Source organism: Mobula hypostoma, chromosome 17 (assembly GCF_963921235.1).
Source record: "Mobula hypostoma chromosome 17, sMobHyp1.1, whole genome shotgun sequence".
In the NCBI taxonomy this organism is placed as follows: Eukaryota; Metazoa; Chordata; class Chondrichthyes; order Myliobatiformes; family Myliobatidae; genus Mobula; species Mobula hypostoma.
Window position 1 is genome coordinate 67,627,570 of NC_086113.1, and position 23,496 is coordinate 67,651,065.

Here is a 23,496-nt window from a genome sequence, read left to right on the forward strand (position 1 = left end):
CTGGAAAAATGGGCTGAAAAATGGCAGATGGAATTTAATACAGACAAGTGTGAAATATTGCACTTTGGAAGGATAAACCAAGGTAGAACATCCAATGTAAATGGTAGGGCACTGAGGAGTGCAGTAGAACACAGGGATCTGGGAATACAGATATAAAATTCCCTAAAAGTGGAGTCACAGGTAGATAGGGTCGTAAAGAGAGCTTTTGGTACATTGGCCTTTATAAATCAAAGTATTGAGTATAAGAGTTGGAATGTTATGGTGGGGTTGTATAAGGCATTGGTGAGGCTGAATTTGGAGTATTGTGTGCAGTTTTGGTCACCAAATTATAGGAAGGATATTAATAAGGTTGAAAGAGTGCAGAGAAGGTTTACAAGGATGTTGCCGGGACTTGAGAAACTGAGTTACAGAGAAAGGTTGAATTGGTTAGGACTTTATTCCCTGGAGCATCGAAGAATGATTGGAGATTTGATAGAGGTATATAAAATTATGATGGGTATAGATAGAGTGAATGCAAGCAGGCTTTTTCCACTGAGGCAAGGGGAGAAAAAAACCAGAGGACATGGGTTAAGGGTGAGGGGGGAAAAGTTTAAAGGGAACATTAGGGGGGGCTTCTTCACACAGAGAGTGGTGGGAGTGCGGAATGAGCTGCCAGGTGACATGGCAAATGAGGACTCACTTTTAACGTTTAAGAAAAATTTGGACAGGTACATGGATGGGAGGTGTATGGAGGGATATGGTCCAGGTGCAGGTCAGTGGGACTAGGCAGAAAAATGGTTCAGCACAGCCAAGAAGGGCCACCTATTTCTGTGTTGTAATGTTCTATGGTTCTATGGTTCTATGGTTCTAAATAGCAAGTATGATGGACAAAGAAGAATCAGTGGATGTTGTGTATTTAGATTTTCAGAAGGCCTTTTATAAGGTGCCACACATAGGGCCACTTCAGAAGATAAGAGCCCAATTACAGGGAGGATATAGGCATGGATAAAGAATTGGCTCATTGGCAGGAAGAATAAAGGGAGCCTTTTCTGGTTGGCTGCTGGTGATTAGTGATGTTCCAAAGAAGTCAGTTTTGGGAACAATTCTTTTTATGTTATATGTCAATGATAGATGATGGATTTGATGGCTTTGTGGCAAAGTTTGCAGATGATACAAAGATAGGTGGAGGGGCAGTAGTTTTACGGTAGTAGAGAGACTGCAGGACCGAGAGAGATTAGGAGAATAAGCAGAGAAGTGTATGGTCATGCACTTATGTAGAAGTAGTAACAGGGTGGACTATTTTCTAGGTGAGAGAAGATTCAAAAATCTGAGGTGCAAAGGGGCTTGGGAGTCCTTGTGCAGGATTCCCTAAAGGTTAATTTGCAGGTTGAGTTAATAGTGAGGAAGGCAAATGTGATGTTAGCATTAATTTCCAGAGGACTAGAATATAAAAGCAAGGATGTAATGTTGAAACTTTATAAAGCACCGGTTAGGCCTTACTTGGAGTATTCTGAGCAGGTTTGGGCTCCTTATCTTCGGAGGATGTGTTGAAACTAGAGAGGGCTCAAAAGAGGCTCATGAAAATGATTCCAGGATCGAATGGCTTGTCATAGGAAGATCATTTGATGGCTCTGGGTCTGTATTCACTGGAATTCAGAAGAATGAGGAGTGTTGTGAACAAAGCGGATGAGCTTAGAGCATGGATCAGTACTTGGAGCTGTGATGTTGTGGCCATTACAGAGACGTGGATGGCTCAGGGACAGGAATGGTTACTTCGAGTGCCAAGCTTTAGATGTTTCAGAAAGGACAGGGAGGGAGGCAAAAGAGGTGGGGGTGGGCACTGTTGATCAGAGATAGTGTCACGTCTGCAGAAAAGGTGGACGTCACGGAGGGATTGTCTACGGAGTTTTTGTGGGTGGAGGTTAGGAACAGGAAGAGATCAATAGCTTTATTGAGTGTTTTTTATAGGCCGCCCAATAGTAACAGGGATATCGAGGAGCAGATAGGGAAACAGATTCTGGAAAGGTGTAATAATAACAGAGTTGTCGTGATGGGAGATTTTAATTTTCCAAATATCGATTGGCATCTCCCTAGAGCAAGGGGTTTAGATGGGGTGGAGTTTGTTAGGTGTGTTCAGGAACGTTTCTTGACACAACATGTAGAAAAGCCGACAAGAGGAGAGACTGTACTTGATCTGGTATTTTAAAATTAACCCAGTCAGGTGTCAGATCTCTCAGTGGGAGAGCATTTTGGAGATAGTGATCATAATTCTGTCTCCTTTACAATAGCATTGGAGAGAGATAGGAACAGACAAGTTAGAAGAGCGCTTAATTGGAGTAAGGGGAATTATGAGGCTATCAGGCAGGAAATTGGAAGCTTAAACTGGGAGCAAATGTTGTCAGGGAAAAGTATGGAAGAAATATGGCAAATGTTCAGGGGATATTTATGCGGAGCTGTGCATAGGTACATTCCAGTGAGACAGGGAAGTTATACTAGGGTACAGGAACCATGGTGTACAAAGGCTGTATTAAATCCAGTCAAGAAGAAAAGAAAAGCTTACAAGGTTCAGAGAGCGAGGTAATGTTAGAGCTCTGGAAGGTTATAAGGCTAACAGGAAGGAGTTTAAGAAGGAAATTAGGAGAGCCAGAAGGGTCCATGAGAAGGCCTTAGCGGGCAGGATTAAGGAAAACCCCAAGGTATTCCACAGGTATGTGAAGAGCAAGAGGATAGGACGTGAAAGAATAGGACCTATCAAGTGTGACAGTGGAAAAGTGTGTATGGAACCGGAGGAAATAGCAGAGGTACTTAAAGAATACTTTACATCAGTATTCACTATGGAAAAGGATCTTGGTGATTGTAGGGATGACTTGCAGCGGATTGAAAAGCTTGAGCATGTAGATATTAAGAAAGAGGATGTGCTGGAGCTTTTGGAAAGCATCAAGTTAGATAACCAGGGTGACCAGGGATGGGAGCTCAACGTTCAGGGATATTCAATATTCAGGAGGGATAGACATGAAGGAAGGGGAGGTGGGGTGGCGTTGCTGGTTAAAGAAGAGATTAACGCAATAGAAAGGAAGGACATAAGCCGGGAAGATGTGGAATCGATATGGGTAGAGCTGCGTAACACTAAGGGGCAGAAGACGCTGGTGGGAGTTGTGTACAGGCCACCTAACAGTAGTAGTGAGGTCGGAGATGGTATTAAACAGGAAATTAGAAATGTGTGCAATAAAGGAACAGCAGTTATAATGGGTGACTTCAATCTACATGTAGACTGGGTGAACCAAATTGGTAAAGGTGCTGAGGAAGAGGATTTCTTCGAATGTATGCGGGATGGTTTTTTGAACCAACATATCGAGGAACCAACCAGAGAGCAGGCTATTCTGGACTGGGTTTTGAGCAATGAGGAAGGGTTAATTAGCGATCTTGTCGTGAGAGGCCCCTTGGGTAAGAGTGACCATAATATGGTGGAATTCTTCATTAATATGGAGAGTGACATAGTTAATTCAGAAACAAAGGTTCTGAACTTAAAGAGGGGTAACTTTGAAGGTATGAGACGTGAATTAGCTAAGATAGACTGGCAAATGACACTTCAAGGATTGACGGTGGATATGCAATGGCAAGCATTTAAAGGTTGCATGGATGAACTACAACAATTGTTCATCCCAGTTTGGCAAAAGAATAAATCAAGGAAGGTAGTGCACCTGTGGCTGACAAGAGAAATTAGGGATAGTATCAATTCCAAAGAAGTAGCATACAAATTAGCCAGAGAAAGTGGCTCACCTGTGGACTGGGAGAAATTCAGAGTTCAGCAGAGGAGGATAAAGGGCTTAATTAGGAAGGGGAAAAAGATTATGAGAGAAAACATAAAAACGGACTGTAAAAGCTTTTATAGATATGTAAAAAGGAAAAGACTGGTAAAGACAAATGTAGGTCCCCTGCAGACAGAAACAGGTGAATTGATTATGGGGAGCAAGGACATGGCAGACCAATTGAATAATTACTTTGGTTCTGTCTTCACTAAGGAGGACATAAATAATCTTCCAGAAATAGTAAGGGACAGAGGGTCCAGTGAGATGGAGGAACTGAGTGAACTACATGTTAGTAGGGAAGTGGTGTTAGGTAAATTGAAGGGATTGAAGGCAGATAAATCCCCAGGGCCAGATGGTCTGCATCCTAGAGTGCTTAAGGAAGTAGCCCAAGAAATAGTGGATGCATTAGTGATAATTTTTCAAAACTCGTTAGATTCTGGACTAGTTCCTGAGGATTGGAGGGTGGCTAATGTAACCCCAATTTTTAAAAAAGGAGGGAGAGAGAAACCGGGGAATTATAGACCGGTTAGCCTAACGTCGGTGGTGGGGAAACTGCTGGAGTCAGTTATCAAGGATGTGATAACAGCACATTTGGAAAGCGGAGAAATGATCGGACAAAGTCAGCATGGATTTGTGAAAGGAAAATCATGTCTGACGAATCTCATAGAATTTTTTGAGGATGTAACTAGTAGAGTGGATAGGGGAGAACCAGTGGATGTGGTATATTTGGATTTTCAAAAGGCTTTTGACAAGGTCCCACACAGGAGATTAGTGTGCAAACTTAAAGCACACGGTATTGGGGGTAAGGTATTGGTGTGGGTGGAGAATTGGTTAGCAGACAGGAAGCAAAGAGTGGGAATAAACGGGACCTTTTCAGAATGGCAGGCGGTGACTAGTGGGGTACCGCAAGGCTCAGTGCTGGGACCCCAGTTGTTTACAATATATATTAATGACTTGGATGAGGGAATTAAATGCAGCATCTCCAAGTTTGCGGATGACACGAAGCTGGGCGGCAGTGTTAGCAGTGAGGAGGATGCTAAGAGGATGCAGGGTGACTTGGATAGGTTGGGTGAGTGGGCAAACTCATGGCAGATGCAATTTAATGTGGATAAATGTGAAGTTATCCACTTTGGTGGCAAAAATAGGAAAACAGATTATTATCTGAATGGTGGCCGATTAGGAAAAGGGAAGGTGCAACGAGACCTGGGTGTCATTATACACCAGTCATTGAAAGTGGGCATGCAGGTACAGCAGGCGGTGAAAAAGGCGAATGGTATGCTGGCATTTATAGCGAGAGGATTCGAGTACAGGAGCAGGGAGGTATTACTGCAGTTGTACAAGGCCTTGGTGAGACCACACCTGGAGTATTGTGTGCAGTTTTGGTCCCCTAATCTGAGGAAAGACATCTTTGCCATAGAGGGAGTACAAAGAAGGTTCACCAGATTGATTCCTGGGATGGCAGGACTTTCATATGAAGAAAGACTGGATGAACTGGGCTTGTACTCGTTGGAATTTAGAAGATTGAGGGGGGATCTGATTGAAACGTATAAGATCCTAAAGGGATTGGACAGGCTAGATGCAGGAAGATTGTTCCCGATGTTGGGGAAGTCCAGAACGAGGGGTCACAGTTTGAGGATAGAGGGGAAGCCTTTTAGGACCGAGATTAGGAAAAACTTCTTCACACAGAGAGTGGTGAATCTGTGGAATTCTCTGCCACAGCAAACAGTTGAGGCCAGTTCATTGGCTATGTTTAAGAGGGAGTTAGATATGGCCCTTGTGGCTACGGGGGTCAGGGGGTATGGAGGGAAGGCTGGGGCGGGGTTCTGAGTTGGATGATCAGCCATGATCATAATAAATGGCGGTGCAGGCTCGATGGGACGAATGGCCTACTCCTGCACCTATTTTCTATGTTTCTATGTTTCTATAAGTCGCCGGGACCGGATGAGATGTACCCCAGGCTACTGTGGGAGGCGAGGGTGGAGGTTGCTGAGCCTCTGGCAATGATCTTTGCATCATCAGTGGGGACGGGAGAGGTTCCGGAGGATTGGAGGGTTGTGGATGTTGTTCCTTTATTCAAGAAAGTGAGTAGAGATAGCCCAGGAAATTATACACCAGTAAGCCTTACTTCAGTGGTTGGTAAGTTGATGGAGAAGATCCTGAGAGGCAGGATTTATGAACATTTGGAGAGGTATAACATGATTAGGAATAGTCAGCATGGCTTTGTCAAGGGCAGGTCGTGCCTTATGAGCCTGATAGAATTTTTTAAGGATGTGACTGAACACATTGGAGTCTGGTATTGCTATTAACTAATACTATTTATTAGTGACTACACAATACAGTAATATAAATTCAGATATATCAAACAGGTTAGCAAAGATTATATGTATATAAGTGTGGAAATATAGAAACCAAGCTTCTTCAAGCCGAGGGGTAAATGGATACAGTCTTACAGTGATGAGTAAAGTTCAGTTTAGTTCGTGGTATTCAGCTGAGTACTGTTGGAGAGAGAGAGGTGTTGTTGTTGTTCGAGGAAGCCGATGCTGTTGATTCTTCCCGTTGTCCTCTGAAATCCTTTAGAAGTCACCGAATGTGACCACAGCAAGGGGACTGTTTTCTGTGGTGGAGTTATCAACCCAGGCGAGGGTTGGCCACACTAATAACTCCCCACCGGTCACACCTTTTCCACATTGCGAGAGCCACTGGAGAGCACTGATTGATCCTCCAAAAAGCCACCTTTCTATGGGCACAACAAAGCTCATCCAGTGTCCAAAACCATGTGTTTGTCTGTCTACCAGCTCACCTTCTATTTATCTCACCATGCTGAACACCAGCTGTCCATCAAGTAGCTCTTCCTTTCTCTCTCTGTAGGAAAACAGAAGATGGCAGTGTCCTTGCAAAAGTGTAAACATGCTGCAGAGAAACCATAACACCATCTCCAAGCAAACTGTGAGCAATCTTCGCCTCTCTCTCTTATTAGCAAGGTGTTGGTGTTGTGCAGCTCTCTCTCTCTTTTTAAAGGTATAGCCCATAGAAAATATGAACCCTAGGGGTACATAACAATGTAGTGTATATGGATTTCAGCAAGGCATTTGACAAGGTACCTCATGCAAGACTTATTGAGAAAGTAAGGAGGCATGGGATCCAAGGGGACCTTGCTTTGTGGATCCAGAACTGACTTGCTCACAGAAGGCAAAGAGTGGTTGTAGATGGGTCATATTCTGCATGGAGGTTGGTGACCAGTGGTGTGCTTCAGGGATCTGTTCAAGGACCCTTACTCTTTGTGATTTTTATAAATGACCTGGACGAGGAAGTGGAGGAATGGGTTAGTAAGTTTGCTGATGACACAAAGGTTGAGGGTGTTGTGGATAGTGTGGAGGGCTGTCAGAGGTTACAAAGGGACATTGATCGGATGCAAAACTGGGCTGAGAAGTGGCAGATGGAGTTCAACCCAGATAAGTGTAAGGTGGTTCATTTTGGTAAGTCAAATACAATGGCAGAATATAGTATCAATGGTAAGACTCTTGGCAGTGTGGAGGATCAGAGGGATCTTGGGGTCCGAGTCCATAGGACGCTCAAAGCTGCTGCACATGTTGACTGTGTAGTTAAGACAGCGTACAGTGTATTGGCCTTCATCAAGAGTGGGATTGAATTTAAGAGCCGAGAGGTAATGTTGCAGCTATATCAGACCCTGGTCAGACTATTTGGAGTACTGTGCTCAGTTCTGGTCACCTCACTACAGGAAGGATGTGGAAGCTATAGAAAGGGTGCAGAGGAGATTTACAAGGATATTTCCTGGATTGGGGAGCATGCCTTATGAGAATAGGTTGAGTGAACTCGGCCTTTTCTCCTCGGAGTGACAGAGGATGAGAGGTGACCTGATAGAGGTATATAAGATGATGAGAGGCATTGATAGTGTGGATAGTCAGAGGCTTTTTCCCAGGGCTGAAATGGTTGTCACAAGAGGACACAGGGTTAAGGTGCTGGGAAGTAGGTACAGAGGAGATGTCAGGGGTAAGTTTTTACTCAGAGAGTGGTGAGTGCATGGAATGGGCTGCCGGCAATGGTGGTGGAGGCGGATACGATAGGGTCTTTTAAGAGACTTTTGGATAGGTACATGGAGCTTAGAAAAGTAGAGGGCTATGGGCTTAGGGAAATATGGGCTATATAAATATAGAGGGCTATATCTTAGAAAAATAGAGTGCTAGTAATTTCTAAGGTAAGGACATGTTCAGCACAAATTTGTGGGCCGAAGAGCCTGTATTGTGCTGTAGTTTTTCTATGTTTCTAATGAGGGGTGACCTCATTGAAACCTATCTAATGTTGAAAAAGCTCGACAGAGTGAATGTGGAGAGAAAGCTTCCTATACTGGGGAAGTCTAAGACCAGAGGACACAGTATCAGAACAGAGAGGCAACCTTTTGGAATGGAAATGAGGAGGAATTTCCTTAGCCAGAGAGTGGTGGATCTGTGGAATTTGTTGCCACAGGCAGCTGTGGAGGGAAGATAATTGGATTTATTTAGGGACAAGGGTGAAAGATTCTTGATTAGTCAGGGTACGAAGGGACTTGGGAAGAAGGCAGGAGATCGGGGCTCAGACAGAAGTGGATCAGCCATGATAAAATGGTGGAGCAGACTCAATGAGCCAAATGGCCTAATTCTCCTCCTATATTTTATGGTTTTCTTACCACAGAATAAGCAGTTCAGATCTGTTCTTATTTATTAAATCCTCAGGTTGGAGTCTTGTACAACTGGTAGCAGTTTCAGCCCCTTCCGATATAACCTTGGAAACACTTCCTGTGTATTCCACTTTTCTGAAACATAAGATATAGAAGTAGAATTAGACCATTTAGCCTATCGAGCCTGCTCTGGCATTTCACCATGGCTGATTCAATTTACTTCTCAGCCCCAATCTCCTGCCCTATGCCCATATCCCAACATGCCCTGACTAATCAAGAATCGATCAAAGTCTGCCTTAAATATACATAAAGACTTGACCTCCACAGCGACCCATGAATTCCACAGAATTACCACTCTCTGGCTAAAGAACTTCCTCCTCATCTGCGTTCTAAAAGGACACCCCTCTATTCTGAGGCTGTGTCCTCTGGTCTTAGACTCACCCACCATAGGAAACATCCTCTCCACATCCACTCTATCAAGGCCTTTCACCATTCAACAGTTTTCAGTGAGGTCACCCCTCATTCTTCTGAATTCTAGTGAATACAGACCCAGAGTCTTCAGCCATCTTCATATGACAACCCATTCAATCCTGGAATCATATTCATCAACTTCTTTTGTAGCTTCTCCATTTCAGAACATCCTTTCTAAGATAAGGGGCCTAAACCTGCTCACATTACTCCAAGTGAGACCTAACCAGTGCTTTATAAAGTTTCAACATTACATCCTTGCTTTTATATTCTTGTCTTCTTGAAATGAATGCTAATATTGCATTTGCCTTCCTCACTACAGACGCAATCTGCAAATTAACATAAGAAATAGGAGCAGGAATCGGCCATCTGACCCGTCGAGCCTGCTCCACCATTCAATAAGATCATGGCTGATATGGTCATAGACTCAACTCTACGTACCTGCCTTTTCCCCATAACTCTTAATTCCCCTACTATGCAAAAATCTATCCAACCTTGTCATGCAGCACACTGCTTACCAGTGATTGCCAACCAAAGTAACATCCATGTATCCCAACTCCCTGCTTTCTATTAGTTAACCAATCCTCTATCCATGCTAATACATCACTCCCAACTCTATGCATCCTTACCTTATGGATAAGTCTTATGTGGCACCTTTTCGAACGCCTTCTGGAAATCCAGATAAATAATGTCCATTTGTTCCCCTCTATCCACTGTGCTCATTATATGCTCAAAGAACTCCAGTGAGTTTGTCAAACAGGACTTGCCTTCGCTGAATCCAATGCTGCATCTGCCTGATAGCTCCATTTCTTTCCAGGTGCCTCAATATTTCTTCTTTAATGACAGCTTCAAGCATTTTCCCAACTACAGATGTTAAACTTCCTGGCCTATAGTTACCTGCCTTTTGCCTACATCCTTTTTTGAACAGTGGCAGGACATTCGTCATCTTCCAATCCACCAGGAACTGCCCAGAGTCCAGAGAATGTTGATAAATTATCACCAAAACCTCTACTATAACTTCTTGCCATTTCTTTCAGTACCCTGGAATACATTCCATCAGGATCAGGGGATTTATCTATCTTCAGGCTGACAAGTTTGCTCAGCACTACCTCTTCAGTGATAGCTATTGTATCGAGGTCCTCACCTCCCATCACATCCATAACACTTCTCTTTTGCATGTTAGAAATGTCCTCCACCATGAAGACAGACACAAAATAATTATTCAAAGCCACGGCCATTTCTTCATTACCCAATGTCAGTTCCCCCTTCTCATCCTCCAAGGGACATATGTTCACTTTAACCACCCTTTTCTGCTTTATATAATGATAAAAATTTTACTATCCGTTTTTATATTTTGTGCTAGTTTATTTTCATAATCTAGCTTCCTTTTCTTCATTGTTCAGTTAATGGTTCTTTGTTGTGTTCCCCACTACTGAGGGCGACATTGTACACAGGAGCTTTTAGTTCGATACCTTCTTTTATTTCCTTAGTTATCCAAGGATGGCCACCCTTACTATCCTTGCTTTAACTGGAATATACTTTTGTTGAGCACCGTGAAAAATCTCTTTGAAACTCTTCTACTGTCCCTATACTTCATTAGGAGTTTGAAGAGATTTGGCATGTCAACAAATACACTCAAAAACTTCAAAAGATATACCATGGAGGGCATTCTCACAGGCTGCATCACTGTCTGGTGGGGAGGGGCTACTGCACAGGACTGAAAGAAGCTGCAGAGAGTTGTAAGTTTAGTCAGCTCCATCTTGGGTACTAGCTTACAAAGTACCCAGGATATCTTCAAGGAGCGGTGTCTCAGAAGGGCAGTGTCCATTATTAAGGACCTCCAGCACCCAGGACATGCCCTTTTCTCACTGTTACCATCAGGTAGGAGGTACAGAAGCCTGAAGCCACACACTCAGTGTCACCTGGTTCGGATATGGCCCAAGTGCGGAGTGAGAGACACTGAAGCAGGTCGATAGCTCACAAAACTTTAATGTGAACAGTGTTAAAGGAAAAAAAAACAATAAACACCAGGCCAAACAGGGCCGTTAACTGAAACTCTCAAACGGGAAACGGAGACTACACTGTGGCTGAAAAGAACATTAATTATTAAACGACCACTGCTAGTCTTCAGAGTCAGTTGACTCCACAGTCCAATTTCTCAGGCAAGGCCAAATGCAAACAAGCAGCGAAATGTAAATGTGCTCTGTCCAAGTCTTGACAAGCACTACAACAGCAAGTATGGAGTTAAGTACTATCACGATTAAATTATTAGCTGACACGTGCAAATTCACAAGCACAATTGCAGTATCTACTGCACTGGTGAATCCGTGGTTGTGACAGGACCCCGTCTCTAGGCGCAGCCTCTGAGGCGCCACAGACCTGTGTCCGCTGAAAGTCCCGGATCAGCGACTGGTCCGAGATGTCCTTCGCCGGGATCCCAGTATGTTCTTCTGGGCCATACCCTTCCCACTCTACAAGGTACTGGACCTTACCACGTACCCGGCGAGATGCCAGGAGGTGCTGCACAGTATAGACAAGGGAACCATCTACCAGGCAGGGAAGAGGTGGAGGTGACTGGGGCCAGGAGAGAGGTAGTAACCAGCTTCAGCAGGGAAACATGGAATACTGGGTGGATCTTCAGTGATGCTGGTGGACGCAATCTATAGGACACCTTGTTGACAGCCTTTTCCACTACAAACGGTCCCACGTAGCACGGTGCCAATTTCCAGTTCTCGACTTTTGGGGAAGATCCCTTGATACCAACCAGACCTCCTCTCCTGGCTTGAATGGCCTTACTGGAATCCCTTCTGGCATTCAAAGGGAGACATACCGGTGAAGGACGACTGGAGGTTATTGTGGGTGATCTCTGCCCAAAACAATTGGGAGCTCCAGGATGTGGGGTTGGAAGAGGCAAGACAGTGCAGGGTTGTCTCCAACTCCTGGTTCACTCTCTCAGTCTGGCCATTAGATTGGGGGTGGAAGCCAGACAAGAGGCTGGTCGTGGCTCCTACAAGACAGCAGAAAGCCTTCCAAAAGCGGGAAGTGAACTGTGGCCCACGATCGGACACTATGTCTTGAGGAATTCCATGGAGCCTGAACACGTGTTGAACCACGAGTGTGGCAGTCTCATGAGCCGATGGGAGCTTGGGGAGGGCAATGAAGTGGGCAGCCTTGGAAAATCGATCCACAACGACCAAAATGGTAATGTTTTCATTAGACAGCGGCAGCCCAGTGATGAAATCTACTGAGTGGTGGGACCAGGGGCAGTGGTTCACAGGCAGTGGACATAACAGACCCGCAAGAAGCTGGCGTGATGTCTTGTTCCGAGTGCAGGTGGGACAGGCAGATACAAAGTCGTGGACATCCTGGGACACAGGTGGCCACCAAAGGTGTCTCTTTATAAACTCCTGAATCCGTTGAATTCCCGGATGTCCAAACAGACAGGAGGAGTGACCCCATTCCAACACTTTGGAATGCACCGCAGCAGGAACAAACAGCCAGTTGGGAAGTCCCCCATCCGGGCCTGGATCTGATTGCTGGGTGGCCCTCACCTTTGCCTCTATTCCCCAGCTCACCGGAGCAGCGATACACGAGCGAGGAAGAATGAGTTCTGGATTGGCATTGTCCTCAGATCCGTCATACTGCCGAGAGAGAGCATCGGCCTTTGTATTCTTGCTGCAGGGACGATAAGTGAGGATGAATTTGAACTGTGTGAAGAAGAGAGCCCACTGGGCTTGATGAGAGTTGAGTCTCTTAGCATCCTAGCATCCTGAATATAGGAGAGATTCTTGTGATCTGTCCAGACCAAGAACGGATGCTCTGCCCCCTCCAGCCAGTGTCACCATTCCTCCAGAGCCTCTTTGACAGCCAGAAGCTCCCAGTTCCCAATGTCATAATTCCTCTCGGCCAGAGTCAAGCGACCGGAAAGAAAGGCACAAGGGTGCAGCCGGCTATCCGCAGACGAGCACTGAGAGAGGACAGCTCCAATGCCTACACCGGATGCATCCACCTCGATAATGAATGGCTGAGATGAGTCTGGGTGTTGCAGCAGCGGGGCAGCGGTGAAACGTCGCTTTAGCTCGGAAAATGCTTGGTTGACACCATCCAAAGAAATCCTGCTGAGGTCTTCTTTGTGAATGCATTAATTGGAACCTCGATAGAGCCAAAATTCCAGATGAAGCGGCAATAAAAGTTCACAAACCCCATGCTCAATGCCTCCTTAATGTATTCCTCCATGGCCACCGTTTCAGGACAAGAGAGGGAAAGGAGCCGTCCCCGGGGAGGACTAGTGCCAGGTAGGAGGTCTATGGCACAGTCGCATGGCCGGTGTGGGAGCAGGGTGGTGGCCTTTCTTTTACTGAAAACATCAAGGAGATCCGCATATTCAGCCGGAATCCTAGACAGGTCCACATCCTTAGCTGACACAGGAGGGATTCATGGAATGGAGCTTGAGCTGGACCCAGACAGGGAGACAGGCATGACGGTCCCCACTCTTGGAGTACCTTCAGAGACCAATCGATCCGTGGGTTATGTCAGGATAACCAGGGGAGACCGAGTACCAGGAGCAGTTCAGGTGAATTAACCAGATAGAAATATATTTATTCATGGTGGTTGCCTTCGAGCACCAGTTGGAGGGGTTGGGTGGAAAGGTGGATCTCGCAGGCTCCCAGAAGTCGACCATCCAGCGCCTTGACGTTGATCTTTTCTCTTAATTCCTGAGTTGGAACTCCCCATCCTTGAGCGAGAGAGGTGGCCGTAAGATTCCCGGCTGCACCAGAGTCAATAAACGCCTTAAGTTCATGGGTCTGGACCTCCACGACAAGGAAGCTGTGAGCATTACAGAATCAGGGGAAGCTGACTGAAGAGGATTCTCCTCCCTGCTGACAGGTTTTCTCTTTTACCGGACGCTTGGAACATGCCGCTCGGAAGTGTCCTGGATCACCACAGAAGGGGCAGGAACCTGTTCTCCAGCACCGCTCTCGTTCCTCCTGAGACAGGCACATGCGCCTCACTTGCATAGGCTCCTCTGTGGGCTGGGTGCTGGGTGGTGAGGGAGGGGAGAAGCTGAGGAAAGACGGTGATCAGGTGAGGGAGAGGGAGAGGGCGAGGAAAGATGGTGATCAGGCGGCGCGTAGGAAGTTTGAAACATTCTTTCCTTGCGCCACTCAGTTACCCGGTCGTCAACTCGAATAGCCAGATTAATCAGGTCATCCAGACTATCCTGCTCGTCCCGGACAGTGATCTCCTGCCGGACTCCTGCATTCAGTCCACGCTGGAAGGCAGTGATGAGAGATCTCTCATTCCATCCCATCTCTACTGCAAGAGTACGGAATATGACTGCATAGGCTCCCACCGTTCCTCTGTCTTGGATAGGTCCAAGAGTCAGTGGGCAGCCTCCTGACCACGTACTGGAAGATGAAAAACCCTCCTTAACTCCACCACGAAATGGCGAAACAATTGGGCTGCGGGGTATCCTTGCTCCCGTAAAGAGTTGAACAGGCTGAGTGGAGGGCCATCAAGAAGATTGACCATGTATGTCAGTTTTCGCGCATCACCAAAACGATCAGGCTGGGCTTGGAATGTCAGCTCACATTGGGTAATAAAATTCCTGCAGCCATCGAGATCACCAGAATATCTGCCTGGTGGTGAATACTCGGTTCTTGTACAGACGCGGGAGTCTGTGGGCTTCTGAATGAGGGAGTCACCTCTGGTCTGGGAGCGGGAGCATTATTAGCAGGGATTGTATGGCAGCAGAAAAGAAGGACCTGTGAGATGCTGGGAGTGAGACTAAGGTGGCCTGAATCTGCTGAACTGAGCTGGCGAGAACGTCAATGGCTGTCAGCTGATGCTGGCTGTTCACAGTAAGTTCGTGGATGGCAGCTGTGAGTGTGGATATCGCAGACACCTGAGTCTGGTTATCTGTTGAACTGTTGTGGCTCAGGATGATACCTGTTCCTCCAAGTGAGACTGGGCTTGGCGGCATGAGGTTATCTGCCTCATTGCCTCTGTAACTTCACTGAGAACAGATTCCATTGCCTGTAGCTTGTCTCCTACCTGACCAATGAACCTCATGGCCAAGGTCAGCTGCTCGCTCTCTGCTGGGTCCATCTTTGTGTATTCGAGACTTGCTGTTACCCGGTTTGGATATGGCCCAAGTGCGGAGTGAGAGACACTGAAGCAGGCCGATAGTTCACAAAACTTTAACGCGAACAGTGTTAAAGAGAAATTAAAACAATAAACCCTTGGCCAAATAGGGCCATTAACTAAAACTCTCAAGCCTACACTGCGGCTGAAAAGGATGTCTAATTATTAAACGAATACCGCGAGTCTTCAGAGTCTGTTGACTCCACAGTCCAGTTTCTCAGGCAAAGTCGATGCAAAACAAAAGGGAAGTGTTGCTGTGCTCTGTCCAGGTCTTGACAAGCACTAGCAATGGAGTTAAATACTATCATGATTAAATAATAATTAGCTGACACATGCAAATTTACAAGTGCAATTGCCGTATCTACTGTGCTGCCGTCCGTGGTTATGACAAGGGGACCAAGTACAGTCCTGGAAACTATAGACCGGCGAGTTTCACACCAGTGGTAGGGGCGTTACTGGAGAGAATTCTTAGGGATAGGGTTTATGATTATTTGGAAAGCCATGGCCTAATTAAGGAGAGTCAGCATGGCTTTGTGCAGGATAAGTCATGTCTTACCAACTTGATTGAGATTTTTGACCAAGTGACAAGGATGATGGATGAAAGCAGAGCTGTAGATATTGTCCACATGGATTTTTGGAAGGCGTTTGACAAAGTCCCTCATGGGGGGGCTCACCCAGGAGATTAAGATGCATGAGATTCGTGGTGAATTGGCCTTTTGGATTCTGAACTGGACAGAAAGTGAAGGTTTAAGGGACTAATTCTAGCTGGAGGTCTGTGACTGGCAGATTTCCTTCAGGGATCTGTGCTGGAACCTCTGCTGTTTGTGATGTACATAAATGGCCTGGATGAAAATGTAAATGGGTGAGTTAGTAAGTTTGCAGATGATACAAAGATGGGTGGTGTTGTGGATAAGGTCGACAACTGTGAAAGAATACAGGGGGATATAGATCAGTTGCAGATATGGGCGGAGAAATGGCAGATGGAGTTTAACCCAGACAAATGTGAAATGTTGCACTTTGGTAGGTCAAATGTAAAGAGACAGTACACTGTTATGGGCAAGACATTTAAAATATTGATGAGCAGAGGGATCTTGGGGTCCAAGTTCATAGCTCCCTGAAAATGGCTATGCAGTTTGATGGGGTGGTCAAGAAGGCACATGCATATTTGACTTCATTAGTCAAGACAGTGAATTCAGAAGTCAGGAAGTTGTGTTGCAGCTTTATAAAACTTTAGTTCGGCTGCATCCAGAATACTGCATACAGTTCTCTTCACCCCATTACAGGATGGATGTCGAGGTTTGGAGAGGGTGCAGGAGAGGTTTACCAGGATGCTGCCTGAATTAGAGAACATGTGCTATAACGAGACGTTGGGCAAACTTGGGCTGTTTTCTCTGGAGCGTTGGAGACGAAGGGGAGATCTAATAGGTGTTTTCAGATTATGAGAAGTTTAGATAGATAAGACTGACAGTATCTTTTACCTAGGGTTGAAATGTCTAATACCAGAGATCATGCATTTAAGGTGAGAGGGGGTAATTTTAAAGGTGATGTGAGACATAAGTTTTTTACATAGTGTGTGGTGGGAGGCTGGAATGCACTGCCTGGCTTTGTAGTGGAGAGAGATTCATTAGGGACTTTTACACAGAGTGTGGTGTTTTGTACACACAGTGTGGCGGGAGGCTGGAATGCACTGCCTGGCTTTGTAGTGGAGAGAGATTCATTAGGGACTTTTACAAGACGTGTAGATAGCACGTGAATGTGAGAAAAAGAGTGGATTTGGATATTTCATAAGTGGAAGATGGCCATTTGATTACTAATGTGATTTTGGCACAACACTGAGAGCTGACGCACCTGTTCCTGTGCTGTACTGTTCTGTGTTCTGTGTTCCAAACTGATGCTAACTCAATTGAGAGGTGGACAGCAGACTTTGTGCATTACTGAGCTGCATCAATATGGATTGTTTCTTGGAAAATTAACAGCGGATTCATTGGAATGGGACACTCTAAAAAGAAATTAATTGTAAATTGTTTCAGTATTGTCAGATGTACCAAGGTACTGTGAAAACCCTGGCCAGTGTACTGTTCATACTGATTATTTCATCACATCAGAATATTGAGATGGTACAAGGGAAATTAATAACAGAATGCAGAATGAAATGTTACAGTCACCGAGAAAATGCAGACCAAGGGCATAAGGCCAAAGCAAGATAGAATTTGAGGCAAGAGTCAAACCTATTGCAGCAGGGGCCATTCAATAATATTCTAATCATGGGATAGAACCTGTTCCTAAGTCTAATAGTACATGATTTCAGGCTTTTGTGTCTTCTGCATGATGGGGGTGGGGAGAAGAAGGAATATGGGTGGGATTTTTCAATATGTTGGCTGTTTTACGAGGCTAACAGGAGAGGTAGACAGAGCCCATTGAGGGGAGCAAGGTTTCCATGATACTCTGAGTTGTCTGCGGTCTCAGGCAGAGCAGTTGTCATTCCAAGCTGCGATGCATCCAGATAGGATGCTTCCTCTGGTGCACGGATAAAAACTGATGAGGGTGAACAGGGATATGCCAAATTTCTTTCATAAATGTCTGTAGAAAAATCTGACAGCAAATGGTAGCCATTTCTCTGTTGTCAATGTTGTGCAAAGAGGGATTAATATATTAACAAAATTAGTTTGTGCAGCTTGCTCTGGATCTCCAGCATTTGCAGGATCTCTTGTGTTCATAAATTAATATTTTGGTTCTTATTAATGTGAGTGTTTCTTTCCAAATAATTGTCATTATGAAGAGAAAATCACACAATCAAACTTCATTCTGTCACATTACATTTTGCTTGTTGTCCTTACCATGATCTTCCCCACCTATCGACTCTGTCACTCATTTGGGTTAGAAAGATAAATGACTTCCCCTGCCGCACAATTCTGTTTGCTCTCAGTTACTGGCAATATCACAAGATTGATGACACCTGACAATGGATATTTAAGATGACATATTTTGTCTGGGGAAGGAGAGAGCAACAAATTACTCTGACAGCCAGGGTTTTTTGGTACTTGCCACTCAAAATGCATTAAGATTATTTAATATAAACCCAAATAATTCTCTGATCTCACTATTGTGACAAAAGTTTGCTCAGAATGAGCTGATATTGAACCGCAAATGTCTTAAGTAAATTGCAAAAAGTCTAATGAAAAATTTCAATAAAAATTAAAACCTGATGTCACTGATTAAGATCAGTTAAGTAGTTTTTATATTTATAAAGCACTAACTCTTCAGAATAAAATGTACAAACTTCTGCCTTGCTCTACAGCTTGGCTGTTGTGTGTATGTGCTCTGCGTGTGCTAGTGTGCATGAGTGTATGTGTGTCTCTGTATCTGTGTGGTTTGTGTGTGAGTGTGTGTGTTTGTGGGCAAGTGTGTGTGTATATGTGTGTTTGTGTGTGTCTGTATGCGAGTATGTGTGTATATGTGTGTGGGTGTGGGTGTGTGTGTGTTTGTGTGCGAGAGTGTGTGTGTGTGTCTCTGTATCTGATGTGTTTGTGAGTATGTGTGTATATGTGTGTGTGCAGGTGTGTATGTGTGTGTGTCTGTATCTGTGTGTGTTTGTATGCAAGTGTGTCTGTGTGTGTGTTTGTATGTGAGTGTGTGAGTGTGTATGTGTTTGTGTGCGTGTGTGTGTGTTTGTGTGTGTGTGTGTCTGTATCTGTGTGTGTTTGTGAGTGTGTGTGTTTGTGTGTGTGTGTGTGTGTTTGTATGCAAGTGTGTCTGCGTGTGTGTTTGTATGTGAGTGTGTGAGTGTGTATGTGTTTGTGTGCGTGTGTGTGTGTTTGTGTGTGTGTGTGTCTGTATCTGTGTGTGTTTGTGAGTGTGTGTGTGTGTGTGTGTGTGTGCGTGCGCACGTGTTTGTGTGTATGTGTCTGTATCTGTGCGTGTGTGTGCGTTTGTATGAGTGTGTGTATAGTGTGGCACGTGGCCAAGTGGTTAAGGCGTTGGTCTAGTGATCTGAAGGTCGCTGGTTCGAGCCTCAGCTGAGGCAGTGTGTTGTGTCCTTGAGCAAGGCATTTAACCACACATTGCTCTGTGACGACACCGGTGCCAAGCTGTGTGGGTCCTAGTGCCCTTCCCTTGGACAACATCGGTGGCGTGGAGAGGAGAGACTTGCAGCGTGGGCAACTGCTGGTCTTCCATACAACCTTGCCCAGGCCTCAGTCAACGTCAAAAATCGATGGACAGCCAAAGAAGAGAAGAAGAAGATCTGTACAAACAGGTTCCACCTGAACCCAAGGGGGTCCAATATCCTTGTGGGCAGGTTGACTAGAGTTGTTCAGGTGGGTTTAAACCAATGTAGAAAGGGATGGGAACTAGAGTGATAGAGCTGAAGGTTCGGAATGCACAAGGGAGAGGGCAGAATCTGTGGGAGGTTGATGGGAATTGATTAGAGTAAGATTATAATAAATGGCTGAATGATGGTCAGTGTGAATTCAGTATGAATGGAATGTGCACCAATTTGATAGAGCATCTATTGGGGGAGGGGGTGGTGTGGTGAAATGATGATTTTGTCGGGTGTTTTCCATGGGCTTGTTCCCATGTTGCATGAATCTATATCGAAATGGTGAGGTTTACTGATGGTTGTAAATGTTCGATTCCATTCCTAATTCCTAAGCAAATGAAGTCTATCCCTTTATTCACAGGACCGAACAATGCTCTTAGTGTTGGTGTGCATATATGGACCTAATCTCAATCTGAGATCACACACAATCCTGAAATATGATTGCTGGTCCTTCATCAGTATTGTATCTAAATCCTGGAGCTTCCAACCCAACAGCTAGTAGATGGCAAGAAGTGTGAATTCAACTACAGATGGACAATTTACTGTACACCAGCATTGCCGGCAGCATTGGCACTCTGTAGACAAAATTCTGAGGCTGAGAAACAGTATAGCCAAATTTACAGAGTGTGGCAGCCTATCAGAACTATACATTCCTATCAGAACCGGCTGTTCTATAGGAGCTCATTCAAATGTCAATGAAATACTGAAGCACTATTGTACAGTCAGAGAGTACAGTTGTTGACAAGCGGGCTGACACTGAAATCCCCCTTATACCTAGTGAGCTCCTCAGTGCAAAGGCAGTGATGGATTTGCAATAGTCTTTGCAAGGTTCTCCCCAAGCAGCATAGAACATACAACAGGACAACAGTGCTGTCTGCCCCAGCCCAGATGCTTGTGCTGAACACAATGCTGAATTAAATTAAATCTCTTTTGTCTGCACAAGATTGATACCCCTCCATTCCCTGAATATTCTGTGATGGATATACACTTTCTTGGCCCCAAAAGGTCTTTCAAGCATAACAACAGAAATTGCCCAAGTTTCAAGATGTTGGCTGTCCAATAAGTTAAACTTCTAACTAGTATTCTTTGCTCCCATCTTGATTTAAGCAAGGGAAACAATGGTGTCCATGTTGACCTCATTAAACTGGTATCGATGTTAGAAGGCTGTTGGGATAGGTAAGAGTGATAGAGAGAAGATACAGAATTCATTCCTCAGACTTGGATTTTGCATTCATCTGCAATGCTTTGGTATGTTTTTCTAGTTGGTAAGGATTATACTTGTGCTTGGAAATTCTTTGCAAGTTATAAATCTCTGTTAAGAATGACTCCTCAGAAATTAAATATGCTTCACTAAAACAAACTGTTTAATCTGCTGCAAGTATCTCATCCTTCGTGTGAAGGGTGACCCACTGCTTGAACTAGTGATTATTAACAGGTAGGTTCCTTCAGAAAGAGACTAAAACAGAGAAACAAACTATTCCTTGAAATGTAGATCGATACAATAAATCCCTAAACTGAGAACATCCGGAAACCTATAACATACCAGAAGGGACTTAAAATCTTGACTTAAGGTTAGCGTTGTCAAATGCGAGAACTCAATATCATCACAAGTCATGTATGTATCGAACAGCCTCTTCAAGACAACTATTGCATATGTTTCCACATGCACCCAAGCAGTCCTTTCCAGCCACCTACAGCTCTCTGTGTAAAAATACATTGCCCCTCACATCTCCTTTTACCTGTCCCCCTCTCACCTAAACTCAAATTCATTAACTGGCTGGTCAGCGAAAGCTCCTGTGAGAGTACCTGGTCAATGTTCCTTCATAGAACCTGTGGAAGGAAAATTAGGTCATTCTGTTCTTTCAGCAATTTCTGAAGTCAGGGATACGGTCCTCACAAGTACAAGTTCAGCAAGACTATGCCTATCCCTTGAGAATAAACGAATAAACATCAGGCAACATACATCAAAGTTGCTGGTGAACGCAGCAGGCCAGGCAGCATCTGTAGGAAGAGGTACAGTCGACGTTTCAGGCCGAGACCCTTCGTCAGGACTAACTGAAGGAAGAGTGAGTAAAGGATTTGAAAGTTGGAGGGGGAGGGGGAGATCCAAAATGATAGGAGAAGACAGGAGGGGGAGGGATGGAGCCAAGAGCTGGACAGGTGATAGGCAAAAGGGGATACGAGAGGATCATGGGACAGGAGGTCCGGGAAGAAAGACAAGGAGGGGGGTTGACCCAGAGGATGGGCAAGAGGTATATTCAGAGGGACAGAGGGAGAAAAAGGAGAGTGAGAGAAAGAATGTGTGCATAAAAATGAGTAACAGATGGGGTACGAGGGGGAGGTGGGGCCTAGCGGAAGTTACAGAAGTCAATGTTCATGCCATCAGGTTGGAGGCTACCCAGAAGGAATATAAGGTGTTGTTCCTCCAACCTGAGTGTGGCTTCATCTTTACAGTAGAGGAGGCAGTGGATAGACATGTCAGAATGGGAATGGGATGTGGAATTAAAATGTGTGGCCACTGGGAGATCCTGCTTTCTCTGGCGGACAGAGCGTAGGTGTTCAGCAAAGCGGTCTCCCAGTCTGCGTCGGGTCTCGCCAATATATAGAAGGCCACATCGGGAGCACCGGACGCAGTATATCACCCCAGTCGACTCACAGGTGAAGTGTTGCCTCACCTGGAAGGACTGTCTGGGGCCCTGAATGGTGGTAAGGGAGGAAGTGTAAGGGCATGTGTAGCACTTGTTCCGCTTACACGGATAAGTGCCAGGAGGGAGATCAGTGGGGAGGGATGGGGGGGACGAATGGACAAGGGAGTTGCGTAGGGAGCGATCCCTGCAGAATGCAGAGAGAGGGGGGGAGGGAAAGATGTGCTTAGTGGTGGGATCCCGTTGGAGGTGGCGGAAGTTACGGAGAATAATATGTTGGACATCAGGAATAGGTTTGATAATAGCTGCCTCAACATTAGCGAAATAAAGAGCCCAGTTTCAAGCAAAATCTATCCTGCACTTTAAGCACTTCCAGGGAATTAAAAAGGCTGTAAGGCTGTGGTAAATCGTGCTACATGATGAATTTGAAACTTAATAGATACCTCCTTTAAAGAGCAGAAAGATATACTTCGATTCTATGATGTAACAACATCAGAGAGAGCACAAAGTGTTTAGTAAATCACTATGTCCTTCCTTCCTTCCCAAATAGGACGCTAATTTATTTCCACAGAGAAACAGAGATAACACAGCTTTGCATGATCAGAACATGAAGCCAATGCCATCGATGATACAAAAGAGCATTGGTTTTCATATTCACAAGCAAACTGAGGCCTGACTCAAACTGCTCAAGGAGATGGCGATGAACTGCCTGCACGAACCACTGCAGCCCCAAACTGATTTCATAGTGCTTTTGGGAGGGTGTTCTGGGATTATAAGAGTGAAAGTGATGGATGAGAGGTATATTTCCAAGTAGGGCTGGCAAGATGCAATGACAAAGCAAGTAAGCTCTGCAGAAATCTAGGCTGAGTGCCGACCACGGCTGATGCTGGAGTGGAGATGGCAATACCTCCCTCTGGCTGTGCAGCTTCACTCTGGATAAACATGTCCCCTGCAATGTAGGATGAAATGTCAGCTGTCATAAGCAACTGATGGGGATGAACCAGGGGAATGTTTACAATTCTGTGGGGAGAATTGTTAGAAATGAAACTAATTAGGATGAGTGCTATAAAAACAGGTCTATTTTCAACATGGAGTCAAGGGCTGAAGATTCTCAATCTGCACTGTGTCTTCATGAATCGGTACAGGCAGACACTGTTACTGTGCCTCCATGACCCTGTGAAGATAGTGACTCTGTTCCTGTGTCTCTGTGACTCGGTGTGCAGGCAGTGACTCTCTGTTTTTTTGTGTATCTGTGACTCCGTGGGGCTTTTATCTCTGTATTTATGTTTCTCTGTATCCATCACTCTGCTTTGTGACTCTCTGTGACTCTGTCTGCATCATTCTGAATGCAGGGCTATGACTCTCTCTGCCTCTGTCTCCATGTCAGTCTGTGCAGGGCAGTGGTTCTCTCTCTCTGTGTCTGTGACTGCACGACCCACCACAGGGCTGGGAATCTCT